The sequence below is a fragment of the Lontra canadensis genome, unplaced genomic scaffold (genome assembly GCF_010015895.1).
Source record: "Lontra canadensis isolate GAN:19392208 unplaced genomic scaffold, GSC_riverotter_1.0 scaffold3, whole genome shotgun sequence".
Taxonomy (NCBI): Eukaryota; Metazoa; Chordata; class Mammalia; order Carnivora; family Mustelidae; genus Lontra; species Lontra canadensis.
Genome location: NW_022630997.1, coordinates 37,387,927 through 37,412,292, shown reverse-complemented (window position 1 = coordinate 37,412,292; position 24,366 = coordinate 37,387,927). Strand labels below are relative to the sequence as shown.

General features: G+C 57.4%; 1 protein-coding gene across 6 annotated transcripts in view; it reads left to right on the top strand.

The window, feature by feature from the left end:
- The window catches only part of ZMIZ1 (zinc finger MIZ-type containing 1), a 229,402-nt gene that overhangs the window by 79,970 nt on the left and 125,066 nt on the right, over window positions 1-24,366 (top strand). For 3 of the 6 annotated variants that reach the window (XM_032838922.1, XM_032838915.1, XM_032838881.1), the window contains exon 4: window positions 7,357-7,436. The exons of 1 other annotated variant lie outside the window; for it this stretch is intronic. The gene's annotated coding sequence lies outside the window, so the exon portion shown is untranslated. Of the gene's footprint in view, window positions 1-4,167; window positions 4,179-7,272; window positions 7,276-7,356; window positions 7,437-24,366 lie in introns of those variants that run through there. 2 more of the 6 variants (XM_032838899.1, XM_032838890.1) reach the window with 2 other exon arrangements.

Below are 24,366 nucleotides of genomic sequence, written 5' to 3'. Positions count from 1 at the left end.
GAGCAGGGGGCCCTCAGGAAGGCCATCTCTGGGGAACAGACCCCCCTGGACCTACTCCTGAGTCCACCCTAGGAGGGGCCTGAAGCCAGGGTTCATCTTCAAAGAGTCCTTCTCTGTGATAAGAGAGCCGGTGTCTCTCCCCAGGCAAGACCCCAAGTCTGCGCTTGGCGACACACCGAAGCCAGTGATGATAACGACAGTCCCTGTTTATGGAGCATTTCCCATACTGGTGCGGAACAGGTCTGCCCTTGTTGAGGCCTTACAGCTCTGATAGGAGGGCCTACTATCATCCCCATTTCACAGATGAGGAAACCAAAGCCCAGAGAGGCCCTGTTTCTCGAGCAGCACCGCAGCTCAGGAAGCAGCAGAGTGGAAGCCCCGAGTATTCTGTCAGAACCCACAGCTGCACCATGTCCCCTCAGGCTGTGTTGTGTCCTTGCCCCTTTGCACAAGCCCAACACCAAGGGGCTGGGCGGCTTGGTGGGGTGAGATCCACTTGTGTGCCCTGTAAGCCTGAGCTCCTCTGAGGGGCCGGATGGGTAAGCGTTGTCCCTTAGGACCTGGGCCATGCCCACTACTAGTGAGGACAGCGGTTCTGCGAGGGCTTCCTGGAGGAGGTGCCACTCCATCTATCCCTGGAAAACACAGCAAATCAGGCTTGGGCCCTGGTGGAGGCTTTGGAAGGGCTCTAGGGATGTGTCTGTATATGGCTAGGGATGCTGGTGCCCCCCCCCCCCACATGGACCTTGTCCCCTGCTCACTGATGCCACCTACAAGTCTCTCTTCAGCCCAGATCTTTGCTCCTGCCAGGCCTCTGGGCTTTTGCCCTCCTGTCTGAGAGACTGCTTGAAAGGGTGATGCCCCAGGCCCTCTGTTCCGCTGCCAGGCCATGATGGACACACCCACCAGCACTCTGTCCTCGAATTCTCCATCTTTCTATGTTTTGCCTGCCTCATGTTAGGCACTGTGCAAACACCCTTGGGAAGCACACAGGCTGGCACTTGTCAGCCTTTGACCCTGCCTTCCCTCTCCCCACCCACAACCCCAACCCTATTCCTTCTTGTCCTCCTCCAGCAGATGGCAGGCACTATCACTAGTTGTTGAAAGAAGGAAATGGATGGATGGATGGGAGCATGGATGGGAGGATGGATGGAGGGATGGATGGATGGATGGAGAGATGGATGGATGGATGGATGGATGGATGGATGGATGGATGAAAGGAAGGAAGGAGCAACCCCCGAAGTCACTCCTCCATTTTCAGTAAGGGGAAACCAGTGTCAGATGTTATGAGGGTGGAGAGGGTGCTTCTGGGAGCCCTCCCTTCTCCAGCACCTGCTCTCTGGGCCCCCCATGGTGCCAGGACATGGCCCCAGGTTTGCGCTGGGCATCACCTGGCACCAGAGCTATCCCCACCCAGAGGCATCCGCCAGAGCCCCGCAGCAGACCTGCCAGGTCTACACTTCATTCTTGAGTCCCTGCAGGTCAGTGATGACACGGGTCTGCCCTTCCCCACCCACTTGCCAAGATTTCACACTAGAGAGAAGGAGGGGGGAAGCCCAGGGGCCTGGACTGGGCTTCCCTGGGCCTGGCTGTGGGCAGGCTGTCAGAACAGCTTGGAATTCTCTCAGAGGAAGTGAAGACAGATGGGATTATTGAACCAAGGGTAGTTTTGGATTCTCGGATAGCCCTACCCAGGAGTTCCCCAGACCCCACTTACTTGGTCAGCCTTCTTATCTGTTCCTTAAGGACAACCGCAGCTACTGCTCTTCGGTGAAAAGTCTCAGGATTTCAGTGTTACCCTGAGCACTCAGGCCCCCGAGCCTCTGGGCTCAACTCTGCTGTACCTGCAGTAGATGGACAAGGGTCTCATAGCCAAAGAGATGACTGGGCACCAGATTTCAATTATGCAAGAATAAGGAAAGACACAGCATCAAAATGTGTGGCAGTTCAGGAAAAGAAAAAAAAAAAAAAAACAACAACACTTGGGGGACAATCAGGGAGGGCAGCATGGTGGAGGTGATCCATTGGGCATTGAAGGAAGGGGTTCCAATGGGCAGAGCAATTGAAAGCATGGTTGGGGCAAGATAGTACCCGTTCTTCCACTTTCAGCTTTGTGACCACTTTTCTCTGCTGGGCATTTCTTCAGATATAAGATGGACCTTACGGCTCCCTGGTGATAAGAGTATGGTCAGGGTAGAGTGGGGCAGCCAGGGCTTCTGGGGTTGCTGAGGAAGGGCCCTAACAGGGGCACCTGGGTGGCTCAGTCAGTGAAGCATCTGCCTTTGGCTCAGGTCATGATCATGGAGTCCTGGGATTGAGCCCCGCATTGAGCCCTACAGTGGGACCCCCTGCTCAGCAGGGGGTCTGCTTCTCCCTTTTCCTCTGCTCTGCCTCCCCCTCCCACTCCTACTCTCTCACTCACTCACTGTCTCTTTCAAATACATTAACGAAATATTTAGGAAAAAAGGGGGAGCCCTAGACAACTGGAGAATCCTCGTGTTTCTGGCAGGCTGGGTTTCTCACTCCATAGGCACACCGGACATGCATGTGTGTGCGCGCGGCCCTGTGCATGTTGGGTGGATGATGGACAGCAGGGGTGAGGAGCCGGAAGCCTGGTGCTGGAGCCCCCAAGTGCAGGCTCAGAGGTAGCACTGGGGTAGACCCCGCCCCCCCCCCCATACCACTCTGGGGTCGTCCAGCTCCCTCCTCCGGTGGCCTGTGGGGAGGTCAGTGCTCTGGCCCTGTCCTGCTCTAGAAGATCCACTGCCCCCCACCCCCGCCCCCAGTCAGGGTCTGGTCAGAGGGACAGTTTGAAGCTGCCCTTCTTTCTCCTGGCCAATAGGCCCGGGCTTCCACCGAGGCCTAGGACCCTTAGTCTGGTCCTTCCCCATGGTCTGGCTTCCTCTCCCCCAACCACAGCCCCCCAGCTTGATGAGGTCAGGGAACACGTATTCCAGGAATGTGGGAGGCGGGGCAGCCAGCCTGGTTTGGACAACCATCGTGGTAAATATTTGCCTAGCTCCTGGAGCCAGTACCGTCTGCCCTGGGGAGGGCAAGTGGCCTATTCCTAGGGTCATGTAAGGGGATACTTTCCTGGGAGATCTCAGAGGGGCGAACCCACATCTTCCCAGTGAGCCTGGGACCTGGGTCTGAGGCCACCCCTCTGGGCAGGGCCAGAGACAGGGTCCCTGGCCCACAGGACCAGCCCCAGCTTGGCCCATCTGTAAAATGGGAATGAGAACAGCCCAGATAGGGAAGGTCAGTGCCCAAGGAGCTGGTTCAGGGCAGCTCAGCCTGTGGAGCAGCAGGGTAGACCCAGTTTGGGTGGGTCCCATGTGACCATGTTTTGGTCCCAGTTTGACCACTTACGACCTTAAGGAATTGCCCCCTCCTTCAAACTTCAATAGCCATTATCCCTGACCTGTTGTTTCATATGTGACACCTGGATCCACAAACCCATTTCATCTTAAGCCCTCACAGCCACCAGGGAACAATTAGCAGCGTGTGACCCGAACCCTGAACTCTGGCTCAACGACGCCTTCCATACGGCCCCCTGCCTACAGACCATGCTGGGCCATCTGAACCCCTCCCCCACTGTAGTCTGTGGGTAAGTCAGTGATCTGGCCAACGCCAGGCTCTACAAGGTCAGCCCGCCACCTCGCTGGTGGGCAAATAGCTTCAAGGGCCGCTGGTCCCTGTTCAGAAAGGAGATGAGGTCCCAGAGATCCCGAGTGATTTGCCCAAAGTCACCCAACATTAAAGGGCAAAGCAAGGATTCCAGTCCACTCTGCCTATCCTTGTCCTTGACCTCACCATGGAGGACAGGACCAGTGCTCCAGCCTGGAATGTGGGTTCTGAACCTTTGGCAGCTGTAGAGAACAACCAGTCCCTTAGCCACAGGCTTGGAGCCGGAGACACGAGCCAGCAGGGTGCCTCTCATCCTGGATGCCCTGTGGCCTGGGCCGCCTGTGCTCCAGTGAGCCCCAGTCAGCCCAGCATCTCTCTGGGCCAGCCTCAGCCCCAACCCCAGTTGGCTTCCTCCCACCAAGCCAACACCCAGGGCCAGGGCATTCCTGCAGGAGGAAGGGATGGGCAGGTGGGTGTGTTTGGGAGAATGTATCTGGGTCCTGGGATGCTCTCCACCCCATGGTGACCTTGGCCATGTTCCCAGACCCAGAGTTGCCGCTCTCCAGCTGTGAGACCTCTGGCAATCCTATCCTTCCTCAGAGCTCAGTTTCCTGCTCTACAGAATGGTCACCCTTCCTGCCCTGCCCTGCCCCTGGGAACTCCAGACCTGCAAGGAGAATGAAAGCGTGGTTGTCCTGAGGTCTGCACGCTCCTCTCTGCCCTTGTGGCCTTCACAGTCAGAGGCTTTCCCTCAGCCAGGCCCTCACCCCCTTCCCCCGGCTCTGCAGTGAGAGTCCTGCGCTAAGGATGCCAGGAGAGCCCTCTGGGTGATGGGGTTCCCAGCCCATGGGGACACTGGGTGCTCCGCCCCCGGCCCTGAGGTTCAATCCGTGCCCCACCCTGTGCATGGCCTCGAGAGCCTTTGCAGCAGAGAACATTTCCCCGTGGTGGATCTGTGTTGTTTCTGGTGGTGGTCAGGCTGGTCTCCTTCTCCCTTATTCTCCCCCTGGTCGCCAGGGGACCAAACCCACACAGACTATGAGCTTCACCTCAGGGCCCCCTGATGCAGGGCAGGGAGCTATCACCTCTGAGCTCACAGCTCTTCTGTGCCTCTGTGAGTGGTGCCCGGGTGCCCAGCCCTGTCTCTGAGCTAGTCCACCCTCTGGCCAAGCGTGGGTGGGCAGACCACCAGTCTGCGTGTGTCATGGCTTTGTTCTTGTTATTCATTAGTTCTTATTGCCTGTGTGACCTCGGGAAGTTACCCAACCTCTCTGGGCAGCATGTGTAAATGGGGGGTGCCAGTTTTTTTTCTGCCTCCTAGCACTTACCAAAAGTTAAAGAAATCGCAGGCAGAGCCCCAATATGGACTCAGTAGAAGCAGGCCTCCTGGTCCTGTCTCTTTCCCAGGGTCACAGGGAAAAACCAGGGGGCAGTCAGTTCCCAGCCAAGACTGGAGTTCGTATCCTGATGCAGCCCTGAACCTATCTGTGCACTTGCTGTGTGACCTTGGACACATCTCTTCCCCTTTCTGGTCTGTGTGCCCCTTTGCCCAAGCCCAGCAGAAAGCCTGGGGGTCTGAGGGCACAGGTGTGTGTGCTGTGAGCCGGAGCGCCCCTGAGGGGCAGGATGGGCAGGTGTCATTCCTTGGGGCCTGGACATGGCTCACCGTGTGAACAGGGCTTTCCGGCTCTGGCTTCGATCTCAGCTGCCAATATCATGATTTTCTCTCTGTCAGCGGGTCTGTGGGTCAGCTCACCTTTGGGAAAGGCCTGATCTATGGGTGGTGGTGATACCAGTTTTTCCCCAGCCTCTGACTTGCCACGTGACCCTGTAACAAGGGCGCTCATGGCCCCTCTTCAGGCTCAGACCCCTCATCTGAGAAATGGGAGAGTTGGAGTCTGTGAGCACCAGGGCTGTTTGTGTTCCTATATCAAGCAGTTAGGGGGCTGCCAGAGCCAAGGGGTCAAGGTGCAGAGACATTGTCTTTCCCTCCTGGGGCAGGGATGCCAGCCCTGGCTTGAGGAGCTTGGGGCCTAGGGGCCTGCTGCTCTGTGGAGCCTGGCACCAGCCCCTGCAAGGTCCATGGTGCCCCAGCTGACCTACCCGGAATGCTGCCTGCGTACCCAGCACTCACGTGTGCTACCTTCTACCATCTGTACACGGCTTTGAGGGAGGTCCCCTCATGACCCCTGTGTTCCCACCCACAGATGAGAAAACTGAGGCATAGAGAGGTTTAAGAAGTTCAACCAAAGCCACACACTTGTTAAGAGGGGTGAAACCCAGACTTGAAGCAGCCAGTGCATGCACTTGTCCTAGCTGTGCCTGCCTCCCGGCTGCCCAGGGCAGTGAGCCGGCTCCAACGCCTCCCGTGGCCCCCTGGCATGTGTGGGAGCCCACGATTCATGTGGCCCGCACACTCCTCCCTCTTCTGTTAGCCACGGGGTTCACCCCAAGAGGCTCTTGGCCCACAGTTAGGTTTCCCATTTCTCAGAAGATGCACAGCCCCAGTGAATTATGGCAATTGTCTGGAGCTACCCAGTGAGGCACCTTTGTCGCCGGCTCTCAAATGTGAGGCTCTGTGGCCCGCGCTGTGTAGCCAGGACTCCAGAGAAACCCACCTGCTGAGCCTCTGGGTCCGGTCCTCCAGGATCCCTCTGGGGAGTGGAGCAGAGCGAGGAGGGCTGGTAGCCCTTGAGGAGCTGGGCGAGTGAGATCCCCTCCCCCACCCCATGAGGGTAATTGTGCCCCAGCAACAGTGGGGAGCAGGAGACCAGAGTGCCCATGCCTTCTTCCTCCCTCTGTCATCTCTACATCCCCAGTGCACCAGCAGTTCCTGCCACTCTGTCTGCTGTCCCCTCTGCTACAAGCACCACCGTCTCTGGCCTGGACCCCTGAAACAGACTCTACACCGTTCTCCCTGCCTCCTCCCGAGCCCTTCTCCCCCAGCAGCCACAGAATCTTCTCCAACCAGAGCTAAGGTCATGTCCCTCAGCTGTTCAGACCCTCCTGGAGCTCCTGTCCACCTCTCAGTGACTGGCCATCCACTTGACCCCCACTCACCCCACCTCTCCTTCCCTCACCACCCCTACCACCACCCACTCTCAACTCCTCCCCCCGAGCCAGGCTTTCTTCCCTGTCTTCAAGTCTTCATATGTACTGTTCCCTCTGCCTGGAATGCTGTTCCATGCATCTTGGCCTGCCTCTCTCAGGCTCACCCTTCAGCTTTACTTCCTCAGAGAGGCTCCCCTGAAACTTGAGTCTATGTTGTGTCGCCCCTGTAACTCGTTTTTTCTGGCAGATGCCTCTTCTAGTTATGTAGTGTCTAATTATCAGAATTCCCGCAAGGACAGGACCCAGCACAGCTCGGGGGTTTGTTCAGGGTTTCTTGAGCAAATGAGTGAATGCCGAGTGCTTCCGTTACCCCAAGTCCTCAGATGCTCCTAGAAACGCTGAGAGAAATTGTGATTCCCCCATTTGACAGGTGAGGCCAGGAGCATACACATGCAGCTGGTAACTAGCCAATGTGGGGTGTCAGGGATGCTGCATCGGGGCACCCCATTATTGGGCCCCTCTTCCTCTAAGTCCCTCTGACTCTCCACCTGCCAAATGGGGATGACTGGGTTTTGCGGGCAGTAAACTTTCCAGAAGGTGGGTGGGTGGGCGGTGGCGGCCCAATCAGTTCCAGGCCCTGCAGCGAGGGTCCCCTCTGACCACCCCTTCCCGTTGCAGCAGGATGGCACGGGAGTGAGGCGGAGGGGCTGAGCACCGTTGACCAGACGTGGGACACTGGTGGTTCGCGGGTCACTGAGGTAGGTGTGCAGCTGGGCTGGTGGGGGCAGGTTTGGCCTGGATGCTCGGAGAAGGGGTAGGCATGTCTTGAGTGGGGAGTAGTACCGGCCCCAGCAACCGTGCCTTTGACTGGGCCTTGGTCCTCATGGGCTGCATGGGGTGCGGCCACCCCGACTGAGACCTTGTCAGCCCCCCAAAGGACCTCCAGGGCCCTCTAAGTCCTGGCCTTTCTCTAGAGTGGCTGTCAAGGCAGGAGGCAGGTGAATGCAGCCAGGGAGAAGGGCAGGTTTGGTGTCCCCAGCCTTGCCCCACGGCTTTGTCTGTACCACTCAGCCCCCTGGCCTGTGGGGCACATCTGCTGAGCAACATGGTGGCCACACAGGAAGAGGCTGTTTGCTGAAATGGGTGTTGTGGCTGCCCGCACCCTTCTGTCCCACAAACACACAGACCTCTGGGCTCTGGAGTCAGAGTGACTGTGTTCAAATCCTGGCTCTGCCACTTGTCCACCATGATCTTGTGCGGTTTCTCTGTGTTCGATTTCCCTGTCTGCAAAAGAGGGAGGGGCTCCCAGCACCTGCCCCGACAAGTGCACTGGCACACCTGGTACCAATGTGCATGCAGGAGGCTAGGTCAGCATTCTTGTTGGGGATGCAGGGACCCTTTCTCCTTTCTGGACACCATGGTTCCCACCAGCACCCCCTCCCCGAGCACCCATCAACCCCAGAAGGGACGCAAACTGGGCATCCACCATACTGAGGATTTGGGGGCTCCTGGGAGCTCCTGAGAGTTGGAGCCACAAGGTCCTGGGGCTGAGCCTCCCGGCCCTGTGGAGGCCGGGACACCAGCCTGTCTCAACACAGAGTGGCATTTCAGGGTTGATCACTCTTGGTCCTGTGTCAGAGGGTGACCTGTATAATCCCTCTTTACTCTGCGGCTCCCAATCCAGAGATGAGAGGCCTTCACAAAAGTGCTGACTTGGGCCAGGGCCCTTTGTCCCAAGGCCCTGGGGCTCAGCAGGGGGTGGCAGAGTCTTTGCTCTAGCATGAGGCCTTGCCCATTTGTCTCCCTACGGCCCTCAGCTCCTCTCCTGAGACCCCTTGTGCTCCCAGGTGCCCAGACACAGGACCAGGGGCTCTGGAACCAGGGAGCAGGGTGGTGGGAGAGCCCAGCTCCCTGCTATCAGCTCATGACCTTGGGCTAGTCCTTTCACTTCTGTGAGAGTGAGAGCCAGTGTTCTCATCTGAAAATGAGGATAATTATACCCACACTGCTGAGAAGGCCATTATGGGGATGCTCAGAATCCTGAAATATTTTTAAATGTTAGAGCTTAGTGAGAGGCTACTGTGTACCAGGCACTATGCTCCTTAAATACATACTTCTCCCCGCAGTAATCCCGTGAGGAGGTGTTTAGTGCCTCATTCTCCAGAGGCTCAAAGTGGTTAAGAAACCCATAGAGCTGTAAGTAGTGGCGTGGGGATTTGAACCGTGGAATTAAGTGGTCCACAATGCCGTAGAGACTAGGGCTCTGAGCCACTGGCAGGCCCGAGGTGGGTGCTCGGGAAACCACCTCCCTTTCTGCCTGGCGCCTTTGCCCGGCTCTCTAAGCCTGCAGCCCTCAGGAGCCCGAGGGGGTCCCCCGGAGGCTGGTGGGCACCCCTCCCCAGAGGGCCTGCCAGCAACTCGATAAGCCTAGGGGAACCCACTGCTAATTGTGGGGTAACCTCTGAAATTCTCCTTCATGGTGGGTTCTTTTTTCGGATGTTTTTCAAGGTAATTCATTCCCTTTCCAGAAATTGCCAGTGGCAGAGCATTAGGGAGCTGGTAATTAATCATAGGAGAGGCTTGGAGTTTATTCTTTAAAAGGGGGAAAAAAAAAAAAAAAAGGAAGACTAGAAAGCCTTGATGGAAAAAGAAAAGAAAACCACTCCAAGGCAAGGGTGGTAATCAATACCTCGGTGTCCTAGAAACGGCTGGGGGTGGGGGGGGGTGTAGCGAGACATATTGCTCCTCCCTTTCTTCCTGGGGTTGACAGATGGTCAGCGCCTGCCGCAGCATGGGTGAGGCTCTGCCTCTAAGCTCCCCGGGCCTTTTGGAGCAAGGCACTGCCTCTCCCTGGACTCAGCTTTGCCACCTGTAAAATGGGTGAAGGGCAGGTGTCAGACTAGAAAAGAAAATTAAATGATTTGTTCCCCACGTCATCCTGGTGCCCGACGCAGGGTCATTGTCCAATTGATATTTTATTAATTGAGTGAGTGAGTGAGTGAGTAAGGGAACAAATGAATGATTTTCTTGGTCTTCATTAGCTATCACCAGTCAAGGAGATGGTACTTGCTCTAGAACATTGTTTCTCTAGTTGTGTTCTAATTTGGAGTGATAGCTGGAGTGAGGGGCCAGCTCTGTTGCATGGCAAACTCCTGATGAAAGGACACTCCTGCCCAGCAGACTGTAGTTGGCCTAGCTCAGGCCCTCAGGGGCAACTGCACTGGCATCCTCGGGTTCGACTTTCCAAGAGTCTGAGCTGTCTGGAGATTTTTATTTTTAAGTTGTCTTCTGGGTGGGTAGTGAGTTCCTCATCACCAAAAGTATGCAAGCTGGGGCTGCATGGGTTACTCAGGGGGCAGACTAGGTCGGGATGGGGCGGCAGGCACTCAGAGCATTCCTGAGTTGGAGAGAGAACATGAGGCTCTCTAGGATGGACACGGGGGAGGCTGGACCAGTAGGCAGGGGAGCCCCTTCCCAGAGGTGGGCTAGAGGAGGCTACTGAGAAGGGGGTGGCCATGTAGGACACCTATGCTTTGGTGCCTGTTCCCTTGGGGGGAAAGAGGTGTGTGTAGGTGTGTGGATGTGTCTCTCTCTCTCTTTAGGGATGTCTCTCTCTGTGCATGTGCCTTTCTCCTGCCCAGTTTCCCTGTCTTCTCACGTGGGCAGCCCCTGCTCCGCCTCCCTAGCTTACCCACTTTCTCCCTGTCCGGTCACATCCACAGCTCCCCCTGGAGCTCCCTCTGGAATTTCTTTCTGAGCCCCAGGACCTTCTCACGTCTGCTCTCCTTATCTTGGGAGGCACCCCTAGCCAGGCATCCCCGCAGACATCTGCTCCGTATCATCGCTTCTGTGGTCACCAGGATTGAGTAGAACGGAGGATTCCTGGGCTTCCAACCTGCCGCCCTTGGCCTTGTTCTTCCAGCCCTGGCGGTGCCTGGCTCCCTCCCACACTGCCCTTTGAAAGGGTCTGAGGCAGTGCCCCCCACTTCCAGCCTTGGGGGCGGCACACCATATGCGGCCTGTCCCCAGGGACCCACCATGCCACCAGCTCAGGAGGGACCGTGAACTCCCAGCTGCCCTGTGCTGTCCTGGGCTCATGGGCCTCTGGCCGCAGGCGAAAGTAGGAAAGCAAGAGGGGGCCTGTGTCCACTAACAGGGCACTTGGAACCTGGCATTTCCCTCCAGCGCTAATAAAACTGCGGCTATAATTAGAAGTGAGGTGTCCAGAAGCCGGCTGCCAGGCAGGAACCACTGTATGCTCAGGAAGAAATCAGCTGTCCTCTCCGGAGGGGAGAAGGAAGCAGAGGGTGGACTCCCAGAGATCCACAGGCCTGGAGGGTCTCAGAGGCCGGCAAAGTAGGCCAGGCGCCTCCATTCCACTGGACGTCCTCTGGGAGCTCCCTCGGTCCCCATCCCTGGCCAGTCCGTCTTCCTGGGACTCCTGCTGTGTGCCCAGCAGACTCTTCCCGGCGTTCGAAGCCACTGCCATCCGCCCCTGCCTCCTTGCATGGCCGCGTCTCACCCTCGCTGTCTGCTGGCTTCCCGTGCCACCCGCCCTCCCATCTTCGCCACATGTCCCCACAGCTGAGCCTTCACGCCTGCGCCTCCTTCTGCCTTGAAAGCTCTCCATCCTTGTTGCTGCATGGCCCAAACCTTCTGGAGCCTTCCTCAAGCCCTGCTTCCTCCGCAAGGTCAGATGTGGACTCCTGCCCACCCTGGACCCTACAGTCTCTGCTTCCCAGAGTCCCTGGGCATTTCCTCCCTGAACTCTTCCAAACTGGAAACCCTCTCTATGCCCTCAGGGCCTTCAGAGTGCTGGCCAGGCGGCCCACCAGCCCATCCTTTCCTTTGTCTTCATTGTATACTGGAAGGATGACATGCGGGCTCTTTTACACTCTGTTTTCCTCTGAAACCTGGCGTGTGTTTAACACACACCCCACATGCAGAGGCATGTTCAGTTGCCACGTGTGGTTTCCTCATTTGCCGGGGAGGGGGGTGGAAACTGAGGCTGGCGAAGGAAATCTTGCAGATGACAGTCGGCACAGTGAGCACCTTCCCTGTAGGCCAGGCTGCCACTATCCTGCCATTCAAAGTAAGACAGGGGCATGCCACACTGGTCATAAAGGTAAACTGAGGCAGGCAGAAGTGTGGCACGTCCCTAGGCAGCCAGACCTTAAGAGGAATGGAGGGAACGAGTTGTGAAGTGTTCCATTCCCCTCACAGTGCTCCAGGGCTCCTGGTGCCTCCCTACCTAATCGCCAAACAGCCCTAGACCAAGGGGACAGTCACGGGCTGTGCCACATGGGAGTCAGCAGGGCTGCTCATCACTCCAGACACAGCGTGCAGCCTAGGACACTGGGGTTCTGGGGGTTAGCGCACCCAGCTCCTCCCTGGAAGAGAGGATGCCCCTGTCCACCCCTCCCTCCCACAACACCCAGGACGTAGTCTGAATGGCAGAGGGGCCCAAAATGTGTGTTTCTAGGAAACCAGAGGATTCCCCTAGGGTGGGAAGATGCCTGGGGCAGGGAGAGGGAGGAGGGGATTGTCTCCCCAGAACCTAGCCCTGCCCCTGCCAGCCTGGAGTGACCTCTCAGGAGCCCACAAGCAGCAGAATAGCCCCTCGGAAGCCCGCTCTCCCCACGGCCTCTCTGGCTGCCAGCTGCATTTTGTGGCCTGCTCCTCTGACAGTCGGACTCTCGTTTGCCTCTGGTCAGGCATCATGGCAGGAAGTCCGGGAAGGTTCAGATGCTGGGCTTGTCCTTCCTCCCACCCCCAGGTCCCTGACTACAGGCAGGGCTGGAGCCACTGCCCAAGGAGGAACCCCCTCAGAGGGGCTACCTTTTCCCACCCGCTCGGGGCTGCAGATCTCGTGTGGGCTGAGCTAGCCCTGTGAGATGCATTTGTCCCCTCCTTTAGCCCCGCGCATCCATGGCTTTTCCTCATGTCTGCCCCTCCAAGCCAGCCACCTACTGACTCCCCGGCTGGACTGGAAGCATCTTGAAGGCTCAGAGCAGACTGAACCATGTCCCAGGCCCAGTTCCTAGTGCGCCTGTGCCGCACAGCAGGAAGCCAGCACTCAGCCTGTGTGCACCCCACTGTTTCTGGGGATGGTGAGGGGATTTTATCAGGTAGGCTGGTTCTTAAAGTATGGGGTGGGCTGTGTTAAGAAGGATTCTGAGGCTGTGCGCAGGCTGGCAGATGTGTTGTGTGCTGCCTGGTGCGTGTTTGTCCTTTCCAACCCCAGCTCCCTGGGCTTCGAGTCCAGCAGTCAAGTGTCTCAGGTCTGGGCTGTGGCCAGTGTGGGCACAGGGAGGAGACAGTGACCTCGGTGGTGTCTGCAGGTGCCCGTCTGCTGAGGCTTCTGGGCAAACTGCCCCAAGAACCTTCCAGAGCTCTGGGGTAGTGGGACTCAGAGAGCTGACTGGGGAGCACCAGCCCCAGGCCCCCCAGTCTGGTTAATGGAAATCTGTGAGAGCTTTCCCCTCATATCTGTCTTTCCTGTTAAGTGCTTCTTACCCTTGTTCAGTTCCGGTTTGGGAAAAAGCACATCTTGCCTCACAGCTGTTTGGGACCCTCCACTGCTTCCCCGAGGCTCTTTGGGGGCCTCTTTTGGAGCCCGTGGGAACATCTCTGCTTCATAACCCCCGTGGAATGTTCCCATGCTGCCCTCTCCGTCTGGCCCACATTCTGGTTGGCCGGTGAGACAGCCTAGTATGGAACAGCTCTCACTGGGTGGCCCCTGGTGAGCTCTCTCTCAGCTCCCTGCCCCGCCAGACTCCCCACCACAGCCAGACCCCAGACCTCTGTCCCTGTCACCGCCTGGGGAGCCAGCCCCCAGACCCCTGTCCTTGTCCCTTCCTGGGGAGCCAGCCAGCCCCCTTCACCCCCACCATCTCTGTCCCCAACAAATGTCCTCTCAGCCGAGGCTCCCAGCCATCCTCTGCCCAGAAGTTCCAGAGTGGCCAAGGGTTGAGTCAGGAAAACGTTGATGAACTAAAACCTGTAAATAATCCAAAACATTTTTCTCTGTGTGTGGAAGAAACACAATAAAAACACTTGCATCCTTTAGCCAGCTTAACCTGTCCCCAGTCATAGCTCCAGGAGTGCTGGTCAGGGTCATCCCATGCCTGCGCGGGGCTCCTCTAGCTGCCGCTTGCACACCTCCACTACTGGAGAGCTCACCACCTCAAATAAGGGTTCGCGCACGCATGTGAGTTTCAGTGTGGTCAGTGATGCAGTGTGACATGTGGTTAAAGTATGGTTTTAGGAACAGATGGTTCGGGGTTCAAGACCTTGCTCTGCTACCTATCAACTGGGTGAGTCTGGACAAGTTACTACATCTCCGATTCTCTCTGTTAGGTTACAGGTGAGGACAATCTATAAATGGGGAGAAGCCTGCTTGCAAGGGGTGCTGTGGGGCAGACAGGCAGCAACAGCTGGGTGCCACCAGTCTCCTCTGGTCATGGAAGATGGAAGCTCTAAGGGAGCTTGCCTCCCACCCCTCAGCAATGGAACATCTGCCCGAGGTTGGCGTCAAGTCTGGTACCCAGATACTTCCCTCCCCAGAGATACTGGCCTCCCAGGTCCTCTCTGGAGCTCTCCCATGGGAACTGTCAAGATGGCACTTCAAGATGGAGACACAGTACTTCCCCAAAGTGCCGACATCACCAGGGCGTTGGTTCAAATGCAGTTTCTCAGGCCTCTCTCTTGATGTCTGCTTCCATGGGTCTGGGACCCAGGGCTCTGAGTTTGTCACCAGTGCACCGTTGAACACCCGTGATCAGGCCAGTCTAGGACACACTGAGGCCTGTAATGGGGAGCTGGCCTAGAGCTTGGGCCCTGGACGGTGTCATAGCCTCACTGGTTGAACTGGAACAAAGCTGTCTGTCCCTGTGGCTAAGTTTTCTCATGGATATACCAGGGGTCCTGGTGATCCGTAAGGGCTCTTCCTGCTCTTCTAAGTCTGTGCTAATCAGAAGGACGTTGCCTAGGGGTCCTCTCTGCTAGGATCCCTGAGGCAGACCTCTGGGTTCCGGCCCCATTCTCTTTGGCCACAGATCATTCAGGTCCTAAGACACTTGCCAGACCCAGAGCCCGAAGGACAGAAAAGCTGTTCCCTGGGTGCCACATGCCATGGAGTTGTGGTTCCCCTGGGCCTTCCAGGACGCCTTTAGATCAGCAGGTGTCTGTGAGTCCACTCAGATCTCAAATCTCTTTTGGAAGCTGAGAAAGACCACTTACTTGGAGCCACCTAGGGGTGGGGGACAGGGTGGAACAGGGTCATCCAGCTCCTCTGAGGGGCATTGGACCTTTATTAGTTAGCATATGTGGAAGTTTGGAGTGTCAGAACTAGAGGGGGCCCTGTGGAGCTCCTTACTTTTTTAGATGGGGAAACTGAGGTCCCGCATGGAAAAAATGACTTGCTTCACCCAGGGAGAAGCGGGGAGCTGTGCTGGAACCCAGGTCTCTCAGCTTATAGTCTGGTCTCTGGACAGTGCCTGGCTGCCCACTACACCTCTCCTTGGGCTGTCTGGGACGGATGGCTCCACCAGGCCTGAGCCCTGCAGCAGCCTGTGCAGCCCCTGGGAAGAAGTGGGGCCAGGTCAGGACAGGGACCAAGGGGCTGCCTGCTCCTGAACACTGGGCCCTTCTTTGACCTTCACTGTCAACCTAAATCAACAGCCCCTGCTCAGCTCCCGGTCCTCCCACCCCAGCCAGGACAACCCCCATGGAAAGTATCCAGGAATATCCACGTGGAGGGCAACACGATCCAGAAATGAAAAAGGCTCTCGCTCTTAGGCTCCCTCCCATTTTCCACTTGTGGGTGCTCAAGGGAGTTCATAGGCAGAGGTGGAGATGCCGCCCCTGTCCTAATGAGACCTTGTTGGAGGCGGCTCGGGCCTGGCAGGTGACAGAGGAGGCATTATTCACTGTTGGGGCGTTTACCCTGCCCCGGTCACCTGGGATGATGTCAGGACTTGGGGCCCAGAGTCGGGGCTGTGTAGTCACTCGGATGAGGGCCTGGGGCTCCTCTGACCACTGGCTTCTCTGAGACAGCCAGCCTTGGGTGTGGGCCGAGGTCAGCGGCTCACTCTCCTCCCTGGGCCCGGAGCCCAGCCGGGTCCTCTGTTCATAGCCAGGGCCAGGTACAGGACACGCCTCAAGGTCTTTGCATAAGCCAGCCCCTCCTCCCCACATTCTCCATCTGTAGTCAGTAAGGCAGCAGTATTTAGTAAACACCTACTGTGTACGTGGATCTGTGCTCAGCTCTTGGGGAGATAAGGCAACCAAAGACCCTATACCAGCCCTCAGGTTGGCCCAGTCTAGGCCAAGGATCACCCAAAGGAAGGAGAATTAGTCCTACCCAGGGCCCTGGGGCCAGGAAGGTGCTGAGATGACAGAGAAGGAAGCTTTGGGAAGTGTGAGATACAGAAGGCTTCCTGGAGGAGGCAAGTTAGAGCAGAATGACACTCTAAGAATTTCAAGGATTGCAGGTGGGGCTGAAGGTGAGACAGGAAAGGCACAGCCTGAGGTCAGGGTACAGCCCCCACCAGGACCCTGGATGGTGCCTACTGTGTATGCGAGTGTCGTGCAGTGTGACATAAAAAAAGGAAGACCCAAACTCTGAACAATCACTCGAAATCTTGCATTATCGATCAGTACACAGGTCCTTCTGGTGCCTTCCCAGCTCTGTGGGAAGATGAACACCCAGTGGTTAGAGAGTGGGCCCTTTCCCTGAACTGGTCTTTTGTAACGTAAGTAAATTATCTGCCAGCCTTTGGTACCGGGCAGTTTGATAATTCAGGTGTTTAAACGGTAATGACTGTGTGGCCAGCCCAGGCAGGAGGCAGTGAGCCAGGCGGCAGATTCAACAGGAATGAAAGGCACTTCATTTAAGTGCAGTGAGACTTTTCTAAATCTGCCTGCTCTGCGCAAGGAATGATCTGACCAGAGATACCAGGCCCCCTCCCCCAGGGGCTGGTACGTGGTTCCCTGGGGCTGGGCCATGCTAGACCCTCTTGGCTCCCTCTGTCAGAGGGGATTTGGCTGCAGAGCTTCCGGGAGGTGGCAGGAACTTGGTGGCTGTGAGTGGAGAAGAGGATGTGAAGGGTCAGGGGACAGCCTGTGCGTCCCAGTTGCCAGCAAATCCCTCAGGCCCTGAGGATAACCTGCTTTTTTAGGGTTTCCAGAAGGGTCTTCTAGAAAGCAATAGAAAGAAATTTAAGAATAGACCTTGGCCAGCAGAGAGAGAAGTGACTTGCCCAGGGTCATGCAGCAGTCCTTGCTGCTGATCACTGTGATGTTGCCGTGGGTGTGTGTGCATGCTTGCACACACGCGTACATGAGTGTTTTGCAGGAGTCTGAATGAAAGTCATGTTAGTGAGCACCTGCCCCATATACTTCGTACACATTATCTAATTTAATCTTCATAAATTGTGTTTACCAAATGAGTAAGTTATGGGACAGAGAAGTTAAGTCATATGGTCACATGGCCCTTGGGAGATGGGGTCAGAACTTGAATCCAGCTTCGTCTGACTTTAAAGCCTGAGCCCAGCGTTGCCAGGAGAGAGCCCCTGCCAACCAGGAAGATCATAGGTGGCTTCCTGGAGATAGGCTGCTTTTGTCTCCAACAGACCAGGTATCATGAACCTTCAGGTCCCAAGCTGCGTAAGGCCCCATCACCTGACCTCCCAGAGGCTCTTCCTCTTGGTCATAAAATGAGAAGGAAAAGGCCTCCTTGCTGGGGCTCGATGGGACAAGGCCAGTGGTGGGTGTGTTCCCCAGGTTCAGTTCGGGTAGCTGCAGTGGCCGACGCAGCCGTGGGTGAGGCCAGCTGGGATCAGGGCCCAGAGCCCTTCCTAGTATCAGCTCACAACCAGGGGGCTCGGCTTCAGGGCTGCCCCTGGGAGGGGAAGGGAAAGGCCACGACAAAGTACGTGGCACGGTGTGAGTGAGGACAGAGGGGAGGCCGGTCCCCAGCACCCAGTTGTTGGCCACACATAGGTGAGTGGGAACAGTGGCGTGTGATGTGGCCTGGTGGCTCACGCTGGCTTTGACGGGCAGCGAGGGGCCAGCAGAGACATCAACCTATAGAACGACACAGCATGTCACTTCTCTGTCACTGAAATGCAGCATGTCAGAGTCCGGGGACGGAAGGTGGTCAGATCGTGGCTCTGCTCCCCTGGGCACTGGCAGGGAAGGAGTGCCCATGTCGGGGAGCCCTGCTGTCACTGAGATGTCCTTCTGCACATCTGGGCTTGGAAATGCAAGCCCAGTGGGTGCGGGGATTGGAAGAGGTCAACGAGTTCCTTCAGAAACGGGGCTGGGACGGAGTGAGGTATGTGGAGGACACACACACACACACATACACACACACACACACACGGCAGCTGCTAAATGTGACATTCCAGAGACACATGGCACGGGAGCAGTCAGGGATGCCAAGGAGCCAACAGAACCTCTCCTCTACATAGGGAAAACTGAGGCCCAGGGACAGGAAGGGGCTTGTTTAAAGGGACCCAGGTCATCAGAGGTGAGCACGGACGACACTTCCTTGCCCTCCTGCCCTCCGTGGTTGGCAGGGGAGTTGCCACCTCCCACTCTACCCTTCCTCCCCCAGCCTCTCTCTGAGCACGAGCTGGAGGCAAGGCCGAAAGGGACCAGAGTTAGCATGCCTCACCCGGGGCACCTCTCTAGCCTTGGAGGGTACAGAGCAAGGGGATGCCTCACAGGACACAGTAGGGTCGCTCAGGGCTCTGTTCTCGCTTCCCAGACATCAGCCTTGCGGCACCTGGACAGGAAAGTGGGGCACCCGTGGCAGCCAGTGTTCTCAGAAGAGTCGGCCAGGGCTTGGAGCTCATGCATGTGCAGCAAGCTGTGTGTGTCTGCCCCATGGCTGCCTCCACACCCCTTGCCGGCCCTGGCTCCCTGTCCTCCCCATGTGGCCCTCCCTGTCACACTCCTCCTTCCACCCTCTGTGGCTCTTTCATGCATCATTTCTGTCTCTCTCCTTCTGTGGCTCTCTTGTGTGCGTTCTGCCCAGGGCAGCGGCTTTGTACAACTCCAGGGGGCGCCCTCCCGCAGAGGTTCTCTGTGGGCCTCTTCCTGACTCTCTGGGTGCTCGATTGTCTCTTGGCGCCTCCCTAATGTGCGCCATCTTTCTCACTGGGCCCCTTGCTGTTTTTTTCTCGGTCTCTTATTTTCTTCTCTGGGTGTGTACCTGCACGTGTGTGTTGCCCCCCACCCCAGCTGTGTGTGCACACACAGGGTCCGCCCTTCTGTGGGCCGGGCGCAGGCTCCTCCCCGATCCTGAAGGCCCCAGGAGGGCAGCCTGGAGCTCGTGCCCTGAGCACCCACCCCCTTGGCAACTCCACGGTGGTCCGTGCCGAGAAGGTTCTGTGTCTGTGTCTATGGTCAGCCTCCCTGGCCCAGCTCGCAGGACTCCTGGGAGCCAGTGCGAGCCTGGCTGTCACTCGCCTGGAAAGTGGCTTCCGTTTGGGAACAGGAATGCCCTGGATGGGAAGAAGAAGGGAGGGGAAAGTTGGTGAAAAAAACAAACAAGCAGAGGATTATGATCCCTGAAAATGTGCCCTTTGTCTAAGGCTGGAATGTGCCCAGCCAGGGAGCAGCGGGGCATGGGGAGGGCTCTGTGCAGAAGGGGCCGGGGGGTGCCCACGATGGAGTGCTGGGATGGGGTGCTGCTCGGTGCTATGGGCCCTGGGGGCCGGGATGTGTTTCCTCCTCCCTAGAAACATCATAAATACGTGGCTAGAGAGAAGAGCTTTCGGGTCTCTCCAAAGCCACTGTGTGACCAAGCTCCCTGCCCGGGCACCATCCCCCATCGGTCATTCAGCAGACATTTATTTAGCACCACCTATATACCTGCACTCTTCTGAGTGTTTGGGAAACATCAGTGAGTAGGAGACCAGGTCCCTGTCCTCACGGAAGTGACCTTCTAGCAGGGGGAGAAAGAGCATGGATGTTTCGAGCCCCAGGGCCTTCGTGACAGTCCCCCTGCCCATTTGTGAAGCAGGCAGCAGGCTGTGGTCTGCGAGGGCCTCCTATGGGCCCTGGGCATGGCCTCCTCCCCGCCAGCGCAGCCCAGGGCTTTCAGTGACCCCCGGGCTGAATGCAGAGCCCAGCTGCAGGCAGTGCTCAGTTTACCAGGAATTTCCAGAAGCACCTGGAGAGGGGAGGGGGCCCCCAGGACCTGTGTGGTTGGAGGCTTTCAGTCAGCTGGGGGCTAAAGCAGCTTCAGAGAGCAAGGAGTAGCGCTGAGAGCAGCCTGGGAAGGGGCAGGGCGGGGAGTTCTGCAGGGCTGCATGAGGCTCCCAGCTCCGTGGTTTCCCCCTGCCTGACCTAGAGAGGCTCCCAAGCCCCGCTCTGCCTCAGTGTCCTCATCTGTCAGATATAAAGGTCAGACCGCTCACCCAGGCTTGTTCTGAGCTGAGCTGTGATCATGGTGCCTAGCTTCTAGGCCCCTAGTGGAAGTCCCCTGGTCAGGACCATCCTGGGGGGACAGACTCACTTTGCCAGGGGACTCGGTCGGGAATCTGCCAGTCTGGTTAGAGGAGTTAGAGGTCATTCTTTCCGCACCAGTCATCTGGTGGCATTGGGAAGCCTCTTCTGTCTGTAGGCCTCAGTTTCCCCATCTGTCCACCAAGGGAGTAGGGCTTGCTGACGTGGGAGCCAGGGAGCCAGGGCTGTGGTTCACAGAGAGTCCCTGGGTGCCCTGGGAACTAACAAAACTGTATCAACTGTGGGGCATCTGTGGCCAGAGCTGTTCCGAGTCAGGCCCCTTGGGGATCCCGTGGGGTCCCACTGGGGCCCTGGAGCTCCCGCGGGCCTGCCAGGGGCTCCCAACTGCAGCAAGGCCTGGAATTTCTCTCCTCACACGGCCAGCCGGCTGGCGGAGCGCGGGCTGCTCACGGCGCCTGGCAGGGACCCGTAAATTGAAAACATGATGTTTCCTGTCAGAGGCCAGCGCTGGGCTGGACTCGGTGTGGCCTTGGAAAGCTGGCCTCGCTCTCAGGAAGCCCTGCTCCCCGCAGCACTGCCACAAAAACAGTGGAAAAGTGAAACCTTTTCAAGTCTGCGTTTCCACTGTAAACAGGGGATGAAAGCTGGCCCCTCGCCTCCTGGCGCAGCTCAGCTGGTTCCCCCACCCTGCACCAGCCTGCCCAGTCTTCGGAAGCACCTCAGCTGCCCCCTCTGCCCCAGACAGCACCCCTCGGGTCAGAGAAGCCCCATGTGCCTCATCAGGAGGGCTTCCAGCTTTAGATCAAACGTCTGTCCTCAGTACCCATCTCCTGAGGTGAGGTGGATGAGGGGAAGACACGAGAGCACAGAGAGGGACAGGACTCACCCAAAGTCACACAGCAAAGTGAGGGCAGCCCCGGTCCTCTCTTTCCTTCCCGAGGTGGCTTTCCAGGGCCCGTAGACCATGGAGGGAGGCTCTGGTGGCTGGGCGTGTGTGTCTGTGCCCAGCTGCTGCCTCCCGCATGGAGGCCTCCTTTGACTTTGTCCTGCAGATGGAGAGTTTTGCATGAGTAGCATTTAGTGGAGGTGACTTATCTCCACTCTCAGAATGTCCTTTTCTCCTTACTGTAAAAGTAATGCACACTTGTTATGGAACCTTCTGGAAGTCACATAAAAGTTGAAAAAGGAAAAATAAAAACTGTCCATAATCGTCCCAACCACTGGTCCTCCTGATCAACTTTCTGGTCACTTTATAATTTTCCTTCTCTTTAGGGCTTAGGTCATGAACAGGTTTCAGGGTGATTCGGTGTTCCTAGAAAACATGATTCTTCCTGGTCCCCTGGGAGGGGCCGATAAGTATCACTCCCTTCACAGGTCTGTTTGAGCCCTGGCCTGGATGTGATGTGGCATTGGTGGGGGCACAGTGGGGAGAGGCCCCAACCCTAGAGTTCATGATGAAAGTGCCCTGGCCCAGACCCTGGGCTGGGGAACCCAAGCGGTTCTGATTTGCCATGTGACCGTGGGCCTGTCTGACCTGACTTCCTATCTGTGAAATGGGTGCATTGGCTCCACCAAGTCCTTATGGATAGTCAGCCTGCCACCGAGGCCCTGCTTGCCAGCGGCCTGCAGGCAGAGAGGCGTTCGTAGGCCAACGCTGAGTGCCTTCTATATGCAGATATTGGCACAACGGCTTGACAGGAAACCCCTGTTTCCAGCCCTGTTCTCCCCACAGTTGTGCCTCCCACTCTCCTGCCCCTTCTAACCCTCAAGATCCCCTGGTCTTCCTCCTTGCCAAACCCTCACCAGGTGGGGGCTGGAGCCCAGCTGGGGTCCCAGGAGGAGCCATCTCCGGCCTCCTCCATCCGCCAACGTCCTTGGTGGCCCTTAGACAGCTTTATGGAGGACGGATGGAGGCTGTCTCCCTCCTGGCAGGTTTATTTCTTCATTTTTCAAGCCTTGCTCTGATTTTTCCATGTTGGCTTCCCTGGTCCCCCCAGCCCTCCCTCTACATGCTTCCCCTCCCTCCCCCTCCAATCTGTCAGCCCAGCCAGGAGAGAGGGCCACTGGCCTCCAAGGTGATTGAATTATTGGTGCGGGGGAGACAGGCCAGGGTTTTCTGCGTGAGTGCTTTTGGCTTCCTGCCCTTGGAGAGGGGCTGGAGGAGGGGTGCGTCTGGCGGCGACTGTGGGCCGTGGGTTTCCCAGACAGCCCTGCTCTCTCCCATCTGGGCCCAGATAAGTGCTGCCGCTGGCCGAAGGCCACTGCCCCTGTGCCTGGCCCAGCCTAGCCCTGGCCTGCTCAGGTCTGTTTCACCTCCGACTGGGTGGGCAGGTCTCCATCCAGGCAAAGAGAGGAAAGAGAGGTGTGAGGACAGCCTCGAGCACTGATGCCTGTAGGAGGATCTCAGACATGTCTGCTCTCTGTGCTGCAGGCCCAGGACCCCGGAGGAGGACGAGGAGGAGGTTGAAACCTAGAAAGCCTACTGTGTGCGCCAGGCACGTTCCCATACATAACTTCACGGCAACCTCCCCTCTCGATAGTAGTCGCTCAAAGATAGGCAGTAACAGGTGTGAGCTCCTGGCCTTGTTTTTACAGATGAGAAATACGCCTGATAGGAAGTCCTCCCGCTGACCTACAGACTCCTAGACGACCAGGAGCTCTTTCTGGGCCTTTCAGATTCTCTAGAGAAAGCTGAAGGCTAGACGCTTTAAAGGTACCCAGTCAATGCTTGATAAATGATAAATGGCTTCTGCTGAAGCCAGACCAGAGAGGTGAAGTCACTCACCCGAGGTCACATAGCTAGAAATGGAGCCTCGCATTGCCTGTCTCCAGCCCACCTCTCCTGGGCTAGGTGTGAGCAGGGAAGGCAGCCATTCTAGCTAGCACTATCCGACCCACATGACTGCTATGGTGGGTTGGGAGCTTGGTGGCTCCAGGTCCCATCCCCTTCCCACTGGTGTCCGTGCCACGGCTGGTGAGTCCACACACACGCGCTCTCTCTCCAAGCTGCCTTCCCCCAGAGGAGGGGCTGAGAGGAGAAAGCCCCCTCCCCCGCTTGGCTCCGCACTCCGCTCATGGAAATGAAAAACACATTGGCTTCATTATCCCCGGACTGAATGAGCAGGGTTGCCATGGTGACAGCCATCTCAGGCCCGCGAGGGGGCAGGGAAGGGGCTGGTGAGGCCATGGCAAGTGGGGACCGGGCAGCAGGTGAGCAGGCATACCAGGTAGGCAGGCGCTAGGAGCAACTGCCCTTCAAGCACCCCCGCCCCTGTGCCAGGCCTGGGGTTCTAGATCCCCACCCTCGGGCCGAGAGAAGCAGTCAGGGCCCATCCTCCACTGACTGGCCCCTGAGCAACCTGTACTCCGGTCTGGCCTCTGCCCCTTCCTGGAAGATGGCTGGTGCTGAAGGTGGGCCTCATGCCTCACACCATCCCAGAGGTCAAGAAATGAGGGAAAAGATGGGAGGTGGGGGGGTCAGATGAAGGCAAGAAGCCCACTCCCCCCAACGACCTGTCCTGGAGCTCCACAGGCCTCTCCAGGGGCCAGGACAGAGGAAACGCATGAGGTTGCCGGGCTGGGCACACCCCCATACTGCTGTGTGACTGGGCTCATCCCTGTGTCCCGGTCCTCAAGCAGAACCCCCTTACAAGAGGTGGGGTCTTCAAATATACAACAGGAAAATAGGTGTGATGGGGATTGTGGGAAGGCCCCAGGAAGGTACCATTGCCGCCAGGCCTGAGCTGGGTGGTCCCCATGACCCTGACCCTGGCCAGAGCCAGGAACCCTGCTACCCATAGGCGTCCATTTCTTCCCAGGGACCATCTCCCCAGGGCTTGAGTCAGAGCAGCACCCCTAGGCAGGCCCTGGCTCTATCATCCCCGTGCTCAGGCTGGTCCAAAGGAGACTAATGGCACCCCCTTTCTCCTTTAGCCTTTGGCGATCTGGAAGCCCAAGCTGGCCCTCTGGAGTGGCCCCAAGTAGACATTGCAGCCTGTCTTAGAGCAGATCGTCTCAGCCAGTCCCCCCTGGTGACCCAGGGGCAATGGCCAAGGGCTCCTGCTCAGGAGTGTTGAGTGCTCACAGAGAACTTTCCTTTCCAGCAATCCCAGTCAGAGGAATCCCACGATAACTCCAATTCCAATTTTACCCTCGCCCCTACTCCCAGCTTCAGACCGAGCCTCAGCGCCCGTCTTCTGGTCCGGCACG